This window comes from Echeneis naucrates, chromosome 24, assembly GCF_900963305.1.
Source record: "Echeneis naucrates chromosome 24, fEcheNa1.1, whole genome shotgun sequence".
Classification (NCBI taxonomy): Eukaryota; Metazoa; Chordata; class Actinopteri; order Carangiformes; family Echeneidae; genus Echeneis; species Echeneis naucrates.
Genome location: NC_042534.1, coordinates 16,525,323 through 16,532,595, shown reverse-complemented (window position 1 = coordinate 16,532,595; position 7,273 = coordinate 16,525,323). Strand labels below are relative to the sequence as shown.

Genomic DNA, 7,273 nt, shown 5'->3' with positions numbered 1-7,273 from the left:
TTGGGTGAGGGTTCCCACAGACGGGGCCTCCCTCTCAAATGCAGCTTCCTCTTTCTGTCGTAGAGGAATGGCAGACATTTCACATGCTGCTTTTATTAAGTCTAATTAGTCTTCCTGGACGTAAGAACAGGGTATTTGTCAATAGTGTGCTTGCTGGACAGGAAGGCTCGGCCATTGCCATTACTCTGTAGACTCTTTCATCACCAGCTCACCACCCCATTCATCCCCCACACCTTCCCCCCTTTTTCCGCCACCCAACTTCAGTCAGCCGCCTTTTATTGAGAAGCTTCGAGGAGAGGTCATTGAGTCCAGGAATGTCATTGCTCACTGTGTGTCTATGCGCGTGTGTGTGCAGGGAGTCTATACTCTGTAATTAAATTCTCCTCATGCTCTTAGTGCACTGGGAGCATGGGCAAAGATGTTGACTGTGAAAGTACCGTGCTGTGACAAAGAGGTCAGAGCTCGTCTCCCAGCCCCTTTTGACACCGAGCTGCCTCTGCAACCCCCGCCCCCTCCGTCCCCCACCCCCCACCCATATCCCTGAGCCTCGATGCTCCACCATTTTGGGTTCCAGAATCCAAAACCCTTCACATGTCCTGAAGGTTTCTGTGTGTATGCATGAATATGAATACCTTCACAAATCTAAAGGATTAGCTGCTGGATCGTCAAACTGTGTGTCTGGCCCCTTAAAATCAAAAACACCCCCTTGACATTATGCAGTTCTCCTTTAGTACTGCACATTTTAACAGTTTATACCTCCTTAACTCCAGGAATCTCTGATTTCCACTTTTGACTTCAAGTTATGTGAACGGTTTAGTGAAACCTGTGCCTTTCATCTGAATACTGTGATGGGAGCTTACTCTACATCATGCCAGTGGCGACACTCTCTGTCAAGAAGCCACATTTTTTATGTACAACTGAAATGTGGATTCTTTTCTCAGCTTTGCGTAAGGAATTGTATAGCCTACATCTTGTAGGCTGTACAAGTGCATATAAGCATTTTTTTACTTTCTATGGCACTCTATTGACTGGGAATTATCAAAAGGTATAGTCAGTGAACATGAATGCTTTAAATGTTTCATTTTGTCTACAAGTTGGCATCCATGTCTCTTTGAATACGAAGCTTGTCTGGGTGTTATAATAATTCAGTGAAAAAATCAAAGTGCTGAGTCCACGAGAAACGCTAGCCTGTATTCAGAAACTGAGTCTTAAAACCAAGTGTCAGGACTTCTGTAACTTTATGATGTCACAACCTTTACAATCACCACCTTCGTCCACGCCCCTTGGAACAACCATTCAAGCTTTTCAAGCTATCTCTGAACTACAATAGATGGAGGTGATATCATCACCTACATACATACATATATGCATGCTACATACACTGTTAATAGTGTCCACTCATTTTTGAACATTTTAAACTAAAACTACATCCACATCTAGCACATCATGCTTTTAGCTTTGTTTAAGACTTTTATTGATTGCTTTTGCATTTCAAAGGTGTCCTATGGACCATCATATGTCATCATTTCCTTGCTTTGCATGGAGGATGTAGACCTCTGTCTTTTTCCTCTGTTTTTCTTGCCGAATCTCACTCACTTTGATGTTCTCTCCTTGCATGTAATAAATGTCTGATGGTGGTGTTGTTTTGATGTCAGCAGCAGCACCATCTCAAATCATCTCACATTAATGCGTGCAGCAGCACAGGGAGCTGTTCTTTGAATGCCACTCAAGGAATATCCAGCAAAAAGCGAATGCAGCTAAGAAGAAGGGGCTGTCTGCTTTTCAATGATAATTCATAATTACATGCAAACTCCCCGGGGGTAGTTTTACATTAGAAATTAAAACATCTCCAGTGAGTGTTCGCTTGTCCAAACAGGATGTGAGCTCCATCCAGAACAAAAACCCTGCCTCCCTCACATGGCTTTTGTTGGAACCAAACAGCATTCTCCAGCTTACCTCCTTCACCGCCTTGCTCCACAATTACCATCGTGCGTTTGGATTTCTGTCTGTTAAACTGGTCCCACATAACTGGTTTTTTCCCAAATTACAATCACTTAGCCTGAGCCTCCGTTTAAGAATATCAAACATTATATAAAGACATTATAAAAATAGAGTAAATCATTGCATAATATTCGTGAAAATTATTTTAGCGTTCATGACACCATAAGGACCCTTAAAATGGTGTGGAAAAAAAGTCTTGGTGTAATATTGATATAATGGATTTTGTGTACTACTCAGCACAGCACCTGATGTTAAAGCAACCAAACAATCATGACCACTTGGTAAAGCTGACCAGGTAAGAACCCACTGCAAAATGCGTAATTACTGCACCTCCACAGACCAGTAGAGTCTGTAAAAGATATTGAATCCAATTATGATAGTGTTAATATCTTCTGGTACTCCCAACTATATTAGAAGGAGAAGGTGAAGCTGACGAGGAGTGAGGGCTTAATCTGGCATACTCCGTACCCTACCCTGATTGGGTGTTACACACTCCCTAATACATTTCCTGTTTTATGGTAGAATTTCCTCTAAATAGGAGCACTATTTAAAAAATGGTAATTTTGTGTAGAATAAGACTTAAAACCATAGACTGAGACCACAAACTCATTGGGAAGCCAGTTGCTGAGCTACTACATCAAGTAAGAGGTATGACCATTTTCCCACTGACTTCAATGCAATCTGACTTCTTTTAGCAACCAGTGGAGTCGCCACCTGATGGTCAGTGGATAGAATGCAGGTTTTAGGATCTTGGGCATTCACTTCACTTTACAGACCCAGAGCCTATGTCCATTTATACAGTCCAGGATTTGAACAGATTCTCCCTATGATGCCTACAAACTGTGCAAAAGGCTTCTGCCAGGCTTCTGACAAATTCAACAGATGGTCACATACAAAACCCATTATTTATAGACCTCCTTCCCCCACACACCATGAGCCAAGCGCCTAGGCCCATCACCCTCAGTCCTTTAAACATACCATGAACATGCTTAAGACCAGGGCTGATTGTGCCCACAAGGCCCTGGTCCAGCCTCCCAAGAAGTTTAAAAACTAAATAAACTTCGTATGTTCCTTTGTTTAATTTTGTATGATATGCTTATGTGATCCTTTTGGTTAAGAGTTCACGACACTCCATGCTAGTTAACTTCTCTTTCCAATCATTTAAGTCAAGCGTGTGGTGGTCCAAACTAGGTGATGGTTTTTCTTCTTTTTATCATTTTTTCCCCCTTTTTTTATTTTGATGCCTTCATACAATAACGGCAGTTAAACCATACACTTGTGTATAGTTTAACCTCCTGTGCTCTGTGCAAGTATCCACCCTGAGGCTTCTATAGTCTTAACTGTACTGTGGTCAACCCACATACTGTACTGTATGTGGGCTGACCTATTTGAATAGTTGTAAATGTAACGTGGAATTTTTGTCAGCGAAGTGAAATTCTGACGCTAATGGCTATTAGATGTGTAACACCGAAAAGTTACTTGGTGGGAGAGTAATTAAAAAGTGGAAAAAAATAAAAACTTTATCCTCTCAAAATAATCATATTATTTCAAAATTTCTTAACTTTAAAGTAAAGTCTGATCACTCAAAAAAAAAAAAAAAAAAAAAACACTCAAAAGCAGAACCAACATCCAACATGAGAGGATTTCATTGAATCAAAAAGGGTTTATTGAAGATCTGGTCCAGTGAAGTCATGGGATGTGAACCAAGTTGACGGCAGATCAGCGCAGGCTGAGGGGGCAAGTGTTGAGCTGGCAGGAAGACAAACAAGAGCGTGGTGAGGTGGGCAGACTGGAGACAGCAGGGATGATGAACCAGACGCAGAGGCAAATAGGATTAAATGATGTTCAGGCAAGTACAAGAGAAACACAGAGTAGAACTCCAGTTTTGGACTTACCAACCTGACCAGGACTTGAACGAGGGGTGGGTGGTACAAATACTGCAGGAAATAAAAGCGGACAGGTCACAGATGCACAGGTGAACTGACAATAGGATGGAACTGATCACCCAGACAAAAATATGAAGGCAAAATCAAGAAAACAGCCAATGCAAGGATAGATATCAGTGCACCTGGGGTCTTTGTAGCAAATGTGATTGCACAAGGGGCTTCCAAAAAATGATAAAATAATCTATCAACACCAGATCATTCTCAATTCTGTCTGAGGGCTCATTTCATCTCTAAAAAAGTGAGCAGCATTTCAATGTAGTTGTTTATATTGTCGACTGTTATGTCTCAGAACAAAACAACAAACTTTCCTTGCATGGGTGAGTCTGACTAATTACCCAATCAGAAAACATGAATATAAAGTCATGTATTATAGATTTTTTGGGATATTTTCTCTTGGCTGGACATGCTGCAGGTCTGGTCTAATGCAGCGTGGCTCAACATGAGGAACTGCCTGGACAAGTAAAAAACCAGATTGTGTGACCTAGTAAAGATAGAGCGGGAACAACAGCTGAACATAATCCTTATAGGAAGAACCATAGTACCAAATAAAATGTACCATGGTCCTGGATTTATATAGGGTGTGGATCTGGCCAAAACTTTTGTGGCTGCATAGTGCCAACTGTGAAAGACAGGGTGTTGGAGTGTGTCTGATGAAGCTGCATGAGTGTCAAAGCTGTAGGGAAGATGACATTTACAGATGGCATTGTGGCTTCATGTTTATAAACTGAATGAAAAGATGACATCCGGTCTTAAGGGCTTAAGGACCCAATAAAAAATAAAAAAAAATTAGCTTTTTCTATAGTGAAAGATGGAACAATTACCCTGTATCTGAAAAGAAGCAGAACATCTCTCCACAGATCCAGGATGACCCAGTCTGCCATCAAAAATGAAGACAGATGAAAATATAATGTTCTTTGTTCCTGCTACGTAGATTTTGGAATTTTTTATATAGTTTAATTAATTACACTTTTCTCCTTTTCAGATTAATCAGTTTCATTTATCCTGGGCTTTGCCAGGATTTGTGTAAATTTGTGGCATTTTGGTGATGTTGACAAAGGAAATGTACAGTTTATTTATGAATGATAATTTTTGGCTCTTGAAGCCCCTAATAATCTATCTTTTTTTAGGATGTGAGCAATAGTTGTTCCAGACAACAACTGTTGCTTAATATGTGTGTTTAATCTGCTGGTAGAAGTCACAACAAAGACTGCACAATAATACTGTGCAACCAGTTGGTGTAATTTATGATAGCAGCATGTTGATCTTGCAACAGACATTGGCAAGCAAAGACCACAGAGTGGAATGGAATGAATATACAGGAAGAGACGCACTCATTGCTGAGCTTTAACCTGCATGATTTGAGTCAATAAGAGCAGTGCTGAGTGCTACTATCACTTTGTCCTCGGAGCAAAGTGATAGTAGCACATAGTAGGTTTTGTCAATGGAAATTGAAAAGAGTATAAAATAAAAATTATCCACCAAAGAAGAAATAATGAAGAAAGAACTGATGATTGCAAATGAAGGATAAGGGTAAACAACAACAACAACAACAATAATAATAATAGCAGTATTAGTAGTACATGCATAATTATTATTACTACTATATATATTAGTTTTTTATCTGCTGTTGTTCTCTATTAATATATATATATAAGTTATATAAATTGATTTTCTATTTTGAATTTGAATGGTCCTTGAGAATATGTAGTGGGTTTGTATGTAGAAGAATTTCTGTCACTGTTAAGGAAAAGAAAATAGAGTTATCCATCTATCCAAAATAATAATAATATACTCTTCTTATTATATAATAGCAATGGGATAAAATTATTCCTGCTTAATTTTATTTATAATTTTTTGTACTTTTATTTATTTATTTATTTTACAATATATACATCTGAATAGTCTTCACAGTATAAAATCCAGTCTAAAAAGAGAAATGATACGGTTTTTACTATAACAATGCAAATATACCCCAACATTAAACATGTGCATGTAAAATATGAACAGAAAGTAAACAATGGATTTTTCACACAGTGGTCTGCTGTATTTATTTATTATTATTTATATATATATATATAATATTTAAATAAACACATAGCCCGATGAGACCTTTGACTGAACCCAAACACCATCCCTCGAACTTAGAGTTTTATAAAAAATAAAAAAAAAGGTGGTTTGACATAAGAAAAGTAAACACTGGGTCGAAGTGTTTCCACGTTAGCAGCCTGTGAAAAATGCCTTGAGTCATCTTCCCCCGGGAAGGAAGGAGGGAAGGAGGGAATAGAGGGGCTAGGCCGCCCAAAAAAAAAAAAAAAAAAAAAAAAAAAAAAGCAAGCGCGAGGGGAGGGTCTTTGAGCCCCGTAGTGCCATTCTCCAAACATGGCTGCGCACTTTTCAGAGCGTACGCGCCCGCCTCCCGCCGGCACCAACGCAAAAGCTGACGATGTTGTGAATGAAGGTTGAGGGGGGAGAGGGAGGGGGGGGGGGGGTCGAGTGACGTCAGCGGCCGAATGTCAACAATGTAGCGGCTGAGAGTAGGCGTTCTAGTCGAGTGTAACGAGCAGCGGAGACGGAGCAGCCACGCCGCGCAGCAGCACCGCGCACGCTCGCTCGCACGCGCGCGCACACGCACACACACACGCACGTAAACAACGCAGCGTAGAACCGTACACGTTCTGAGACTGTTTTCTTTTTCTTTTTTTTTTTTCTGCTCCTATCCCACCCCCCCCCTCCCACCCCCTTCCTCCTCCTCCTCCGCCACCACTAACAACACCTCCCTTTTATTTTTGTACGCGAAGTGAGACACGAGCCGAGTTGCACCGACGGAAGGAGAAGAAGTGACCCGATCTGCAGCCGACAAAGCGAGCCATCATGTGAAAGAACTTAACGTCGGGGAAAACGGGACAAAAAGGGCTGGAGTACGAGCTGAATATTAAGCCAAAAAAGAAGAAGAAGAAGAAGAAGGAGGAGGAGGAAAAAGGTGAGCTCTCTCTCTCTCTCTCTCTCTCTCTCTGTCAATCTCAGCCTTTTGTTGATGCTCGCGTAGCCGAGTTGAAAGTTGTCTAAGTGCCGCAGCAGCGGCGGCGGCTTCTGTTGGGAGAGTCCTCTCTCGGTGTGCGTGACTTAAAAAAAAAAAAAAAAAAAAAAAAAAAGTCACTTGGAGCGAACACACAAAAACCGCATGAAAATCTTGAAAGCGATGACGGCGGTGCGAGAAATTTGGAGGTGTGTAGTGCGCTGGGGTGTGAAAGGGTTCAGGAGTGAAACAACTCTGGACCACATCCTGTTATGCTTTGAGTCAATGTGCCGTGTGCTCTCCCTTTTCT

General features: G+C 40.9%; 1 protein-coding gene across 1 annotated transcript in view; it reads left to right on the top strand.

The window, feature by feature from the left end:
- The first annotated feature begins 6,741 nt into the window (after nt 1-6,741).
- The window catches only part of bach2b (BACH transcriptional regulator 2b), an 87,129-nt gene continuing 86,597 nt past the window's right edge, over nt 6,742-7,273 (top strand). The window contains exon 1 of the mRNA XM_029496642.1: nt 6,742-6,927. The gene's annotated coding sequence lies outside the window, so the exon portion shown is untranslated. The remainder of the gene's footprint in view (nt 6,928-7,273) is intronic.